Here is a 10416-nt window from a genome sequence, read left to right on the forward strand (position 1 = left end):
TATTGCAATATATGCATTAAGGTGAAAAAAACATCTGATGACGCCGCCAGTGATGCTTTGACCCTGCCCCATGCAGCTTAAATGCTCGGGACATGAAGGCTGCGTGGTAGGAGCTGGAGTGGGAGCTGCTGAGAGCACTGAGAGCCCACCTGCGGAAGTAGCATTGTGGATGTTGTCATGGTGAGCCCAGCTGTCCAGCACTGTTTGCACCAAAGGGCTTGGAATGCCTGCTTGATTGGTATTGGTGAGTCCAATGCTGGAGGTGGGCACATAGCCAAAAGTTCACATGCACTGGATCTCCACTGGAAAAGTGGGTACTACATGGATGGAATAATGGTGCTGGGGGATATCAAGGGTGCATGGGGGAAAACAATGCTGAGGGGGGGATCTGGGGTGTATAGGGGGTAGCAATGCTTGGGGTATCTTGGGTGGCTATAGTGCTCGAGGTATCAGGGATGTAGAGAGGCCACAGTGTAGGGGGTATCAGGGATGTAGTGGGGTCACAATACAAGGGGTATCTTATGGTATATGGTAACAGTGCTGGGGGGGAATATCTAGGGTGTAGAGGGGTCAGAGTGCTGGGGAGGTATCAATCTAGCAGATATATTATATGCACAGGACAGCTTGGTTACTTTATGTATGTTGTATTTTCCCACTGTTTCTTTGCTGTACAGAATGATTGTTCATGTAGTTAATGCGGAGCTCCACCCAAAAGGGGAAGCTCCACTGGTCTGCCGACTACCTACAGTTGTGTTCAAAATTATTCAACCCCCCAATGCTGTAAAGGGTTTTAGGGAATTTAGTGTACATTTGTAATTGTATTCAGAATTGAATCCTACAAGGACTTCTTAAAGAACCATATGCAACTAAAATGACATCAATTGGTTTTGTAATACAGTAGTAAATGTTTATTTTGTGAATTCTTCATTTACACAATTATTCAACCCCTTAAAGACTACCACTCTGAAGAACAGAGGTTCATTGAAGTGTTTTCAATCAGGTATTGAAAACACCTGTGGATGTCAGGGAGCAGCAATAAAGCCTAATAAGCACCAATCAGGCAGCTTTAAAATGACTGTGATACTCAGCTCCTTCTAGACATTTACTGGTGTTTTACAAACATGGTGAAGTCAAGAGAATGGTCCGGGAAGACAAGAGAAGAGGTGATTACTCTTCACAGGAAGGGCAATGGCTACAAGAAGATTGCAAAGATGTTAAACATACCAAGAGACACCATAGGAAGCATCATTCGCAAATTCAAGGCAAAGGGCACTGTTGAAACGCTACCTGGTTGTGGCAGAAAGAAGATGCTGACTTCGACTGCTGTGCGCTACCTGAAGCGTAGAGTGGAGAAAAGTCCTGTGTGACTGCTGAGGAACTGAGAAAAGATTTGTCAGATGTGGGTACTGAAGTTTCTGCTCAGACAATACGGCGCACACTGCGTAATGAAGGCCTCCATGCCAGAACTCCCAGGCGCACCCCCTTGCTGTCTCCAAAGAATAAGAAGAGTCGACTGCAGTATGCAAAAATCATGTGGACAAACCACAGAAGTTTTGGGATTGTGTTCTGTGGACTGATGAAACAAAATTAGAAGTGTTTGGGCCCATGGATCAACGCTATGTTTGGAGGAGGAAGAACAAGGCCTATGATGAAAAGAACACCTTGCCTACTGTGAAGCATGGCGGGGGGTCAATCATGCTTTGGGGCTGTTTTGCTTCTGCAGGTACAGGGAAGCTTCAGCGTCTGCAAGGTACCATGAATTCTCTTCAGTACCAGGAGATATTGGATGACAATGTGATGCAGTCCGTCACAAACCTGAGGCTTGGGAGACGTTGGACCTTTCAACAGGACAATGATCCCAAGCATACCTCCAAGTCCACTAGAGCATGGTTGCAGATTAAAGGCTGGAACATTTTGGAGTGGCCATCGCAGTCACCAGACTTAAATCCGATTGAGAACCTCTGGTGGGACTTAAAGAAAGCAGTTGCAGTGCGCAAGCCTAAGAATGTGACTGAACTGGAGGCTTTTGCCCATGACGAATGGGCGAAGATACCCGTAGATCGCTGCAAGAAACTTGTGTCAAGCTATGCTTCAAGTTTAAAAGCTGTTATAACTGTAAAAGGATGTTGTACTAAGTTCTAAGATTGAATGTCAATTGGGGGTTGAATAAAACTGATAATGATGTGAGCACAGAAAAGACATTTGTGGTTATTTCATTATAAATGTTATGTTATATTTGTCTGACCTACACGTGCCTCTTTGATTAAATTGTAAGCAGGATGACTGAATGATCAAAATCAATGTCAAACTGGCCAAAACAATCAATTTCAGTGGGGGTTGAATAATTTTGAATACAACTGTACTTGATGTCTGTTTACCTGCGCTGCCTCTATTGTAGGGGCCCCAGAGCATTATTTTGCCCAGGAGCCCATGATGCTATTAAAGCGGAGGTTCACCCTAAATTACAACACTATATCATGCTGATCATCACACCACATACATCTACATAAGCCAAATTATTTTTTTTTTAGTTGTTTACAATACCGTGAATTCGCTGTTTAAAGTTTGACTTCTGGGGTTTTCTCCCGCGGGAGTAGGCGTCTCCACTCTTCCCCAGCGCCGCAATGTCTCCTGGGAGGACGGTGTCATGCTTCCCAAGAGACGATGCTGAACGCCGTCCAGTGAATGCCATCACAACGGGGCGTGTACTTTCAATGACGTCGCCCGTTGGGATAGCAACCAGGAAGTTTACGGCGCAGGTCGCTGTAAACACTGCTCATGCGCAGAAAAGAGCGGTGAATGCCGGGAGCCGTGCATTCACCGCTTCCAGGAAGTCAGTGCTTGTGGGCTTCACAATGTCCACAAGCAAAATGGGAAATGCCAGCATCGGGTTTTATAACTTTATCTTATCTAAGAAAATGGACGGGGGATGCTCTTTGTCACCGAACAAGTGAGTACCTACTTGTGATCTAAAAGCTCATTGTATGCACACACAAAAAAAAAAAAAAAAAAAAAAAGGTTGGCCCCGGAACCTCCGCTTTAAGACGGCCCTGATTATAGCACCTGCAAAGCGCCTCAGTGCGAAAGGGGTCTAAAAGATGTAGTTGGTTCAAGCTGGACCAATGTACAGTAACCATGTATAAAGCATCCGAACCTGGAATTCTTCATTATTCCAAAAGCATTTTTTGAGGTTCGCTTACTCTATTTTTATTATAGTTCTGTTGACAGATTGATACACTGTGTATTGGTTTAGAGTGAGTCTTCACTGCATCCAAGCACCACAAACCAAAAATGCTTATTCATTTTTAATATTCAGAGCAAACCGCTCCTCCACCTCTCTTTCCCATTGAAATCAATGGGAACCCGCGGCTATATGCCTCTGCAGAGGCGCATTGCAGGCGGTATTAACCCTTTTCCGGCCGCTAGCGGGGGTTAAAACCGCACCACTACCGGTCGCAATTCCGACGGTACAGCGCCCCTATTTACCGCCACCGCACCTCCCGCCCCAGTGTGAAAGGGGCCTTACTGGCTCTCTTTTCTCCTCACGCTGTCACAGCATGAGGAAAGGAATACTGTGTGTTTACATTGTGATCAGCTGTGATTAAACAGCTGATCACGTGGTAAAGAGCCGATGTGATTGGCTCTTCACCCCAATCTGTGATCAGCTGAATCTGAAAGCATATGATGACTTCCCGTGATCGTGCCTCCTGCGAAGCACACACTGCACGATCATACGACACCTTCCCAGAACTGGCCAACCATGCTGTAGCTGTCATTTTGCTATAGCACGTCAGCAAGTGGTTAAACACTTTCTTTGCAGGCATGGCCTAGTTTTGAGATTTAGCCATTTTGGAACAGCTTGGGAAAGGCTCTTATTTTGTTCCAGTGTGACTGTGTAGCTGTGCACAAAGCCAAGTCCATAAAGACATGGTTTGACTAGTTTGTCAGGAGGAACATGACTGACCCGCACAGAGCTCTGACCTCAACTATACTGAACACCTATGGGGTGAGCTGAAATGCTAATTGCAAGCCTGGTTTGCTTGTCCAACATCTGTACCTAAACTCGCAAATGCTATGTTGCACGAATGGACACAAGTTTCTACAAACACGCAAAGAAATCTTGTGAAAAGCCTGCCTAGAAGATTGGATACCGTTATAGCTGCAAAGAAGATGGGAGGACATAATCATGCCCATGCTCTTGAAAAGAATATATGTATGTACAATGTAGAAGGAAGCCTCTTCTAAATAGGATGCACAAGAAAGCCTGCAGTTTACTGAAGACAAGCAGACTAAGAACATGGATTACTGGAACCATGTCCTGTGGTCTGATGAGACCAAGATAAACTTATTTGGTTCAGATGGTGTCAAGCGTGTGTGGCGGCAACCAGGAGAGGATCACAAAGACAAGTGTTTCTTGCCTACAGTCAAGCATGGTGGTGGGAGTGTCATGGTCTGGGGCTACATGAGTGCTGCCGGCACTGGGGAGCTACAGTTCATTGAGAGAACCATGAATGCCAACATATACTGTGACATACTAAAGCAGAGCATGGTGCCCTCCCTTCGGAGACTGGGCCGCAGGACAGTATTCCAACAAGATAACGACCTCAAACATACCTCCAAGACGACCACTGCCTTGCTAAAGAAGCTGAGGGTAAAGGTGATGGACTGGCCAACCATTTCTCCAGACCTAAACCCTATTCAGCATCTGTGGTGCATCCTCAAACGTAAGGTGGAGGATCGCAAGGTCTCTAACATCCACCAGCTCTGTGATATCGTCATAAGGGAGTGGAAGAGGACTGCAGTGGCAACCTGTGAAAACTTATATGCAAAACGCCCGCTCTGCCGTTTTTCTTTGAGGAATTCGGCCAGATGCACGGCCGCATGCTGTGGCATGATTCTGGGACACTGTACAGTAGGCGGCAGGCAGGCCACACAAACGCCCTGTGATTGGCCCGAACTTGTAATCATGATGTGAGGCTCGCATCATGACTTCAAGTCCCAGAATTCCACAGCGTGCGGCCGCACATGACCCTGTTCGGCCAATCACAGAGCATTTGTGTTGCGAGCGCAAATGGATCGGCAGAGCTGGTCACGTGTGGATGCAGCCAAGCACGGCTGGTCGTGACTACTTGCTGAAGTCCCGCCTCTCTGCCTGGGATGCTGTGTGAGGTCTCTCAGTCTCATCTATCCCCATCTCCCAGCCCTCTCTTTGTCAGCCATCCTCCTCAGTCAACCCCCCTCCTCTATGTCAGCCTGCCCCCCCCCCCCTTTGTCAACCCACCTCCTCTATGTCAGCCCACTCTCGTTAGCCCTCCTCTGTCAGCCCACCCCTCCTCTATCAGCTCCCCTCTGTTAGCCCAACCCCCTCTGTCAGCACACCCCTCCTCTGTCAGCACACCCCTCCTCTGTCAGCCCATCTTCCCTTTGTCAGCCACAGCAGGGAGCCAGGCCAGCCACCTGCAGCAGGGTGCATTGTGCCAGACAGACAGCAGGGAGCCAGGCCAGCCACCCACCCACAGCAGGGTGCACCATGTAAGCCAGCCACTGACCCACAGGCAGCCACCCACAGAAGCCAGCCACCCACTGTGACCCACCCACAGCAGGGCCAGGGTGCCAGCCAGCCACCCACCCACACCAGAAAACCAGCCAGCCACAACAGGGTGCCAGCCAACCACCCAGAGGAGCCAGCCACGGTGACCCACCCACAGCAGGGAGCCAGCCACCCACAGGAGCAAACCAGCCACTGTGATTATCCACCCACGGTGACCCACCCACACCAGGGATCCAGACAGTCACAGCAGGGTGCCAGCCAGCCACCAACAGGTGCCAGCTAACCACCCACAGGAACCAGCGACAGAGGAGGCGGGAGCCAGCCAGCCACAGAGGATGCGGGAGCCAGCTACAGCACCCATAGTTAAGGTAAGAGTAGCGCTACAATTTTATTTCTACTTTGTGAGAGTCATGGCACAAAGAGGGGGTCCCATTAAACTCTGTTGTAGTCTGTTTTTTTTTTTTTTTTAAAGGTAGTAATTTGTACAAATTGAAAGGGCGGGGCCATGCGTGGGTCATGATTTGGCCAGGAATGGGTCACAGGCAGGGCCTGACAGGGGGCCCTTGCTTTATTTGGTCTGGAGGCCCTGGGTGTAGTCAGTCCACCCCTGGGCAGCAAGGCGCGCCAGGGAGTTGGGACCCACATGACTGGCTTGGGCTGCAAGTTTACTTGACCCCAGGACAGGAGCATCACTTCACACCCCCAGGCCATGCAAGGACCATCTGAGCTGGCACATCCCATCTACTCCCCATACACACTATTTACCCTGCCCAGGGTTTGGGAGCGCACCCAGGGTTTGTGCCTATTGGGCTGCCTCGGAGGGGGAGCGCCACCAGATTTCAGAGCGGGGATCTCACACTTACCTGGCGGCCACTGTCATACAAAGTCCCGCCTCCTGGACTGGCTCCTATGATAGACAGCACACTGATGCCGTCCATCATGGGAGTGGCCACGCTGGGTAAGTGGGAGATCTCTGCTCTGTGTAATCCGGCTGCTCTCCTCTCTAATCCCTATGCACTGCTGTGGCTGCGCTGATGGGCACTGGGGATTGTGAGCTTATTTGGTGGTTCAAAGGACCACTTGACTTGTCCACCGAAAGGTAAGTTACACTGAGCCCCTGGCCCTGCATGCATCGACTTTTTCAGTTAAAAATTAAAAAGAAAAAGTATTTACTTTTTATAGCCAGCCTACACACAGAAGGGGAGGAGGATCATTGTTACCAGTCTATCCAGTTATTTATTATTGTAATTGTTTGCACATGCACTTACATTAACTGTTATTAAAACAAATTATTTGTTACAAATATTTTTCTCCTCTTTGTATATGTTTAGGTGACCAGGGGGTGAGGGGTGAACATGGGGGGCACTACAGGATTAGCTCGCACAGGGCGCCTGAACACCTAAGGCCGGCCCTGCCCTGACCCCAGTCTATAGCCATCCCTTTTATCACGTCTGAAGTCTCTGTATCATCTCTTGTATTTTATCCGCAGTCTTGGAGCATCTCCATTGTGTGTTGTGTATGCTGTCCCCCACACTGAACATTCACTGAATTTTATGTGTGGCCTTTTGATGGTGTTGAAGAAAACACTTGAAGCCCTCCCCATAAAGAAAGTAAACCACCACTGGATTATACGAGCCAGCACTTAGAGAAGATCTGTGTCTGCAGAGCTGGAGATGTCAACACACACATCGTCCACCTACCTACTAATATTATTATTGTTGTTTTTATTATGCAGCCTCCCCCCAGCACTGAGCCCTCTCTCCTGCTCTGTTTACATCCAGGCTCCCCGTCCACAGCTCAGTCCTGTCAGGGGTGACGATGATGGTGAGGGGTGTCTCCTCCATGCTGATAAGTGAAAGTAGACCTTCAGCAGAAGTGACAGCAAACTTCATCCCTGAACACAAAGCCCCCCCGCCCCCTGGTGATCGGGGTCTCATGCCCGCAGTGGCCCGTCACATACACCCGGGGAGGGATCGGTGAAGTCTCCCCTCCCTCCCATGCACACTGGACTGCCTTCCACAACAAACATGTAGGCCCTGATGACACCGAGCCAGCCCCCACCACCACCCGGGCTTCTCTCCTCTCCACACACCACTGAGGGTCACACGGCACCGCCATGGAGGACCCCCTCACCCCTGTCCTGCCCTCCCAAGCGTGTCGGGGTGAAAGGGCAAGACAGCCATCCCCATAGAGGGGAGCTATGAGGACACATGCCTGTCCCTCGTACCCCACACTCCTCACCGAAGGCATCTGCCATCATGTCTACTGCCCGGGACCCCCCCTTCTTGTACCCTCTGTGCACCCCCCCCCCCCTTGTGGTAAATGAGGAGCACGGGAGGGGGAGGAGCGGCCCCCGGGGCCCATTGCTGGACGCCCTTACCTTGGTTGGGGTGGAATCGTACGTTCCGATGTCCCGGGCACCGAGCTGTGCGAAGTGGGGGTGGCAGCAGTGACAACACACACAGTGTATGAGAGAGAGAGCCGGAGGGGAGGGGGGATGACAGGGGGGAATGGAGGAGATACACACAGAGACTGTGTCAGAGAGAGAGGGAGGGACTATGGCTGACACAACACTAGTCGGCCTGCCCGGGGAATGGGAGCTCACATGGAGGAGGAACACACACCACATGTACGGTCTACACTCCCCTCACACACCTTCCTTCTCTTTCTACATGTGCCCTCCATGGACACACACAGCACACTTACAAGTCATTATCTACACACAACTCCAATATCCCTACAACGTGTGTCAAATAAAATTACTGACACACAAAAGTCTGCCCTGGAACTGGGAGCACACTTACCTCACATATAGTCGTTATGTATATTACTCCAACAGTTCCCTATAGAGCTTGTAAAAGAAAATGACTGACACACAAAAGTCTACCCTGGAACTGGGAACACACTTACCTCACATATAGTCATTATGCATATTACCCAACAGTTCCCTATAGAGCTTGTAAATGAAAATTACTGACACAAAAGTCTGTCCAGGAACTGGGAACACACTTACTTAACATATAGTCATTATACATATTACACAACAGTTCCCTATATAGCTTGTACAAGAAAATTACTGACACACAAGTCTCCCCTGGAACACACTTACCTCACATATAGCCATTATGCATATTACCCAACAGTTCCCTATAGAGCTTGTAAAATAAAATGACTGGCACTAAAGTCTGCCCTGGAACTGGGAACACACTTACCTCACCTATAGTCATTATGCATATTACCCAACAGTTCCCTATAGAGCTTGTAAAATAAAATGACTGGCACTAAAGTCTGCCCTGGAACTGGGAACACACTTACCTCACCTATAGTCATTATGCATATTACCCAACAGTTCCCTATAGAGCTTGTAAAAGAAAATGACTGGCACAAAAGTCTGCCCTGGAACTGGGAACATACTTACCTCACATATAGTCAGTATGTATATTACTCCATCAGTTCCCTATAGAGCTTGTCAAATAAAATTACTGACACACATAAGTTTGCCCAGGAACTGGGAACACACTTACCTCACATATAGTCAATATGCATATTACTCCAACAGTTCCCTATAGAGTTAGTCAAATAAAATTACTGACACACATAAGTTTGCCCATGAACTGGGAACACACTTACCTCACATATAGTCATTATGTATATTACCCAACAGTTACCTATAGAGCTTGTAAAATAAAATTACTGACACAAAAAGCTGCCCTGGAACTGGGAACACACGTACCTCACATATAGTCAATATGTTTTTATTACCCAACAGCTGTATGTGTCTATTATGGTCATTACCCCAAAAATATTATTTATAGGACTCCAACATATCCCTATAAAGTTTGTAAAATAAAATAACTGACACATACCTAGGAACTGGGAACACACTTACCTCACATAGTTATTGTTTGTATTACTCCAACAGCTCCCTATATAATTGTTAAATAACAGTACTGACACAAATGTCTGCCAAATGACGTGGAACACACTTACCTCATATAGAGTTATTATGTATATTACTCCAAAAACTGTATGTGCCCATTATGGTTATTACTCCCAAATTAAAAAATATTATCTATAGGACTCCAACATATCCCTATAATGTTTGTTAAATAAAATGTCTGATAGGCCCCGTACACACGACCAAACATGTATGCTGAAACTGGTCTGCGGGCCAGTTTCAGCATACATGTTTGGTCGTGTGTAGGCGCGAGCGGGCCGAATTCCAGCAAACATTTGCCCGCCGGGCCTTTTCCCAGCGGGCAAATATTCCTGCACGTGTTTTAAAACCGTCCGCTGGAATCCTGCCCGCTCGGACATGTACGGTCGTCAGTACAGACCTACCGTACATGTCCGAGCGCCCGCCGTCCCTCGCATGCGTCTAATGACTTTGACGCATGCGTGGAAGCCTTTAAATGGCAGGCCCGCCCACGTCTCCGCGTCATCGCCGCGTCATCGTCGCGGCGACGACGCGGACACGCCCCGCGTATTGTTTACGCGCGGGCTTCTGTACGATGGTTAGTACAACCATCGTACAGAAGCCCTCTGGCAGGCATGTACTGTGAAAACGCTTTCATCGTACATGTTTGCTCGTGTGTACCGGGCCATACACGTACCCAGAAACTAGCAGCGCACTTACCTCACAAAGAATATTTGTATTACTCCTACAGCTTCCTATAGAGCAGTGGTTCTCAACCTGAGGGTCGAATGGCGATTTTCCAGTGGTCACCAAATCCCGGGCTGTTCCTGAAGACGATCCCACTCTCCCAGCCTTTTTTGTGGACACCCAGCAAGGCTGTCCCTGGAGCTTGTGGTTTAGGGTGACCAGACATCCCCAGTTTCAGGGGACAGTCCCCTGATTGAGGACA

At 48.5% G+C, this 10416-nt stretch overlaps 1 protein-coding gene across 1 annotated transcript in view; it reads right to left on the reverse strand.

Moving 5' to 3' along the window:
• The window catches only part of ELF2 (E74 like ETS transcription factor 2), a 144302-nt gene extending 136167 nt beyond the window's left edge, over positions 1–8135 (reverse strand). Inside the window, exon 1 of the mRNA XM_040331054.1 lies at positions 7932–8135. The gene's annotated coding sequence lies outside the window, so the exon portion shown is untranslated. The remainder of the gene's footprint in view (positions 1–7931) is intronic.
• Between the last annotated feature and the right edge of the window lie 2281 nt (positions 8136–10416).

This window comes from Rana temporaria, chromosome 1, assembly GCF_905171775.1.
Source record: "Rana temporaria chromosome 1, aRanTem1.1, whole genome shotgun sequence".
In the NCBI taxonomy this organism is placed as follows: domain Eukaryota; kingdom Metazoa; phylum Chordata; class Amphibia; order Anura; family Ranidae; genus Rana; species Rana temporaria.